At 40.2% G+C, this 5,076-nt stretch overlaps 1 gene segment (V, D, J or C); it reads right to left on the bottom strand.

Annotated features, from left to right (window-relative positions):
* Window positions 1-533: 533 nt before the first annotated feature.
* On the bottom strand, window positions 534-4,184 carry LOC308117899 (Ig kappa-b4 chain C region-like). The segment is given in 3 exons: window positions 4,179-4,184; window positions 2,086-2,167; window positions 534-1,043 (listed from the first exon to the last, which is right to left on the bottom strand).
* Window positions 4,185-5,076: the final 892 nt, after the last annotated feature.

Genomic DNA, 5,076 nt, shown 5'->3' with positions numbered 1-5,076 from the left:
TTTTATCAATTGAGAAAAACTGTAATCTACTTTACTCCACATCTACATCTCCTAATATCTTTTGTAGTAAACAAAGAGTTGAAATGTTTAATCAGAACAGTCTGGATGTTCACTGTAATTCATCAGAGTATTTATTAACCTGATATCAACAGGAAGAGACAGAAGCTCCAACATTGCTCATTAACTGCAGTAACAATTTATAAAATCAACCTGTATGCTGATGATGTTGTTTAGTATCTTAGAAATTCTCTCAATCGACGAACCAAAGTCAAATCACCATTTTGAGACGTGATCACACTTCATATAAAAAATGTAAACTGTCAAAGTAATCTCATTTTGTATTTAACCACATTTGTTCATGATGAATGAAGAGCACAGCTTCCTCTGACTGACTGTGTGTTTCGAGTCTGTTTCATATGAAAGTAATTCAGCAACAAGAGGTGGAATCCTGAGAGTATCAAGTCAAATTTCTACTCTAAAGAAGGTGTTATGATGATTTTATTGCTGTAGAAAAGTCATGAAAGACCAAAGATTGAGGTGAAAACTGTCTTTATTTTGTCAAAGCTTGAAGAAAATGATGATGAAAGAAGATGAATATTGATGAAGTCAGTTTGCTTTGATGATAGAAGAAAGTGAAAGAGGGTGAATGACAGAGGTGAGATCAGTGTGAGAGTAAAAGCAGTGTGAGAGTCCCAGTGAGTCCGGTCAGGACTGGGAACACTGGTCTCTCCTCAGTGTCTCTCTGAGGGGAGTCTGGGAGCCCCGGGTGGCCTCACAGGTCACAGAGCCCACCTTCCTCCACTGGTCTGCAGGGAGCCTCAGGGTGCTGCTCCAGCTGTAGAGGCCGTCCTTCTGCAGCACCCCGGGGCTCCTGCTCTCCTCCCAGCTGCTGCTGCTGCTGCTGCTGCTGCTGTCCTCCACCTTCCAGCTCAGACTCCAGTCTGAGGGGAAGCCCTCGTTGGCCAGGCACATGAGCGTGGCCTTCCCCTGCTGCAGCTCCTCTCTGGAGGGGGGCAGCACCGTCAGGGTGGGGCGGGTATCACCTAGGAGACACCAATCAAATTAGAGGACAGGGAGCACCCAGCTGTCAATCAACCAGCACACACCTGGACAGCTTTAGTGGGAGACAGCTGATTTGGTCCTGGAAGAAGTTGCTGTCAGAGGCTTTTTCTGCTCCAGCAGTCACTCACTCACACATTGTTTCACTTCCCTTTAAGAAGCCTCTCATGCACATCAGCACCGAGAGAATCATCCAACACTTTGAACTGAAATACCTCAAACTACACAGGAAGGAACACAAGCTGATGTCTCAACGTTTACTCTTCATTTGCATCAACGTTATCAGAAAGTTTACACTTTACAACTTATGACTGGAAACTTTAACATGAACTTCAAATCTAAATTAATATTTTCAATTATTAGGAGCTAAATTTGAAAAAAAAAACAGTGAAAATTATATCAAGAGGTTTTCATAATTTTACAACATTTATCATCAGTATTTCTATTTTACTGTAAAATAATATTAATTGTAAAGTATCAGCAGAAACAGAATTGGGAAACATTCTATAGAACCAAGAATAAATCCAGCTGTGATGAAGAGACACTCAATAAAACAAGAAGAATAAAACCTGCACACATTCCAACACAAACACATTTCAAACAGTGGACATGTCAACTAAAACTCAGCCCAAAGACAGACCAGTGCACCAGAAATGTCCCTAAATACACAGGTCAGTGTAAAAACAGCTTCAACATGAGACTGGTAGAGTTAAAACAGTGTGTTCCACAGCCATCAGGCTCTAACTGAGCACATTTAAAGACTGACAAGATCTTTGGTTTTGTCATTTAATCCTAATGAGATTTTAATCCGGTGTAAATTTAAAACTAATAACTTTTCTCTGTGATCAAATTAAAGTGAAACAGAGCTGAGCTAAACTACATGAAATCAATGGAGATTAAAACTTGATCACTACAATAATTATTAAGAAAAAAAAACATCTTTCTAATCTCAAATCATTCAAAACAAGGTTTAATGTAGGAATTTGAATTATTTAGTTGAAAGAATTAAAAGGAGAATAAACTTACTTCCAACATCCAGTCTGGTTCCTCCACCGAACGTGTACCACAGTGATACAAACTCATTGAGCCGCTGTACAAAAACCTCTGACTGTAGAGAGACGCCACTCTCTGATTCTGAAACCAACAAACTCACCAAAACAACTTTTACCACCTGATCCTAACGGAACACAAGAGGACAGTTCTTTCATCTGCAATGTCTACTTGAAATACATATATTTATAGAGATTGTTTTAAAGATTATTTTCTATTTTTTTCTATTATGTCTATTTGAATTTATTCCTGAAGGGATTTAACAGCAAAAATAGAAAATGTAAAAAAATAAATGTAAATGTAAAACTACAGACGTATTTAATATTGTCATTAAAGTTTGAATCCAGAGTGAAAGTGAGAGATGAAAGTGATCCAGGTCCCTGTTGGAGTCAGTCAGAACATTTCCATAGAGCCACTTTGCATCAGCAGCACCATGCTCCAGTGCTCTGGGAGAGTTTATAGTCCTGACAGTTGAAGACTGGATGACTGACAGCCGTCCTTCATGACAACAGAAGACAGAGAAATCCTCCTCATCAGAAACATGAGTGTGATCTGCGTCCTCATCTGGACTCTCCTCTGCTGCTGCTTCACAGGTAAAGTCCAGAGAATCAAACTCCTCTCCTCTGTCAACATCCGTCCCTCTGAAATGAAGCCCACAAAACCATGAGGCTGCTTGATGTTTCTGTCTGTGTTTCCTCAGAGTCCAGAGGCCAGGTCACAGTGACTCAGCCTGCAGCAGTCAGCTCTGCTCTGGGAGCCTCCGTCACCATCACATGTAGGACCAGTCAGAATGTTTATGTTTATGATGATGGTGATCAGGCTTTAGCCTGGTACCAACAGAGAGATGGACAACCTCCTAAATTGCTCTTTTACTGGACCAACACTCGAGCATCAGGGACTCCAGATCGTTTTACAGGCAGTGGATCAAACTCTGACTTCACTCTGACCATCAGTGGAGTTCAAGCTGAAGATGCTGCAGTTTATTACTGTCAGAGTTATCATGAAATCAACAGTCAAGATGTGTTCACACAGTGAAAAACCGTCGTACAAAAACCTCCCTCAGTCAGACTGAACAGAAACTGACTGCTGCACACTGATACACTTCACTGAACACACACACACACACACACACACACACACACACACACACACACACACACACACACACACACACACACACACACACACACACACACACACACAGGTCTACTGAGCGCAGAGTTCAACACCACTTCATACCAAACTAAAGTTTGTGCAGAAGTTTTTAGCTCCAACATCTTTATGACAACCATATACTGTAGGATCCCATCTTGTGAAAAGGTTTAACACGGGGAATAGCCTCTGATTAAATCATTTAATAAACTAAACTGTGTCTCGGTGGGGAGTTGAACACGGGCCTACTGATTGCAAGGAAAGAATTCCTCCACTAGACGAGCAGCATATTGATCTACAAGTGAGATTCTTACACAGATTTTATTATGACCTTACACTCACTTTACCTCCAGTTTCTCCTCTAAAGTCAGAGTTTTACATTTATACACCAGTAAATAATCAACCTCATTCATTTGGATTCTTAACTGTTAGCTCTCGCGGCGCATAAGCTGGCGTCACAACTCACTCAGTTACCTTGAAAAAGTAATCCAATTACTGATTACTAGTTATTCCTTGAAAAAGTAACTTAGTTACCTTACTGATTACTTGTTTTTAAAAGTAACTAAGTTAGATTACAAGTAATCTTATAGTTACTTTCAGCAGCTGCCAACAACATGCCCCCCTCAATCTCAACATAAAAAGGACAACTGGTTTTACCAGAAACTGAGTTCTGATCACTGCCTGGCCTCCTGCTGATCCAGATTTAACCTTTGACCTTCATTCTTTGTTGTATTTATATCTGACTCATGGTTTTATTATCAGATTTTTACTATTACTGGTATTTATTAGTACATAGTTTAGTCTATTGTTGCACTATTTATCTGTTTTAAATAGAGCAATAGTATTTATTTGTTTGCACAACCTGCTCTATGCAACATTTTAATGACAGAGTAACGTGTTATTAATTAATGCGTTACCGGCATGACTGTGGCTATGTCCCGCTGGTCTTCCCTCCCCCTCTCTCTAACTGGTAACTTGGTAAAGATGGTGATTCTCCCTAAATTTCTTTATTTGTTCCAACACATTCCAATTTTTATAAGAAAATCTTTTTTTTTAACAGATCAGACAATAATATAATGTTTGTGGTTGAACCAGACTCCTTGCATCAAAAAATTATTCTACAACTTCCCAAAAAGCGAGACGGTCTTGCACGACGTAACATCATACAATACTATTGGTCATGCAATATTAATAAGCTCTGTCATTGGCTGGACAATGAAGCCGACACAGATCCTTCATGGGCTCAAATAGAACGGCGATCTTCAAGGTTCTCTCTCCAGTCCCTCCTCACTTCTCGTCTCCCTGTTAACATTCATAACATCTAACAGAACCCTGTTGTCAACAATTCTTTGAAAATCTGGCTGCAGTTCCGTAAATATTAAAGCTTGAATTACCCCTCAATTTAAGAACTGATTGTTAAAAACCATCTATTTCCGCCCTCCCTATCAAATCCTGCATTTTAAATCTGGCAAAACAAGGGCCTGGGGCCTCATTTATAAAACACTGCGTAGGATTCCTACTAAAAATGTTGGTGCGCTCTAAAGCTGAAAATGTTGTGCGCCCAAACAAATTCAGATTGGTGAAACCGTGCGTACTGCACTTTCCTGTTATAGATCACAGTCCACCTGGAAGGTCCCACAGTTGATGTCCCGCCCTCAACACGTCCACTTTTAACCATAAATGGTCGATGCAAAGTGTCTCGTCAATATCTTTGCATCTCAATCAGCCCGTTGATCGCCGGCATTTGACGCTAAATCCTGAGAGAAAAGAAGAAGAAAAGGAATTTTACAGAGAGAGAAATAGTCATGGAGGAGG

This window comes from Lipophrys pholis (genome assembly GCF_963383615.2).
Source record: "Lipophrys pholis genome assembly, chromosome: 12".
Classification (NCBI taxonomy): Eukaryota; Metazoa; Chordata; class Actinopteri; order Blenniiformes; family Blenniidae; genus Lipophrys; species Lipophrys pholis.
Note: the sequence above shows the minus strand (reverse complement) of the source record. Positions and strands in the feature narration are given on the sequence as shown.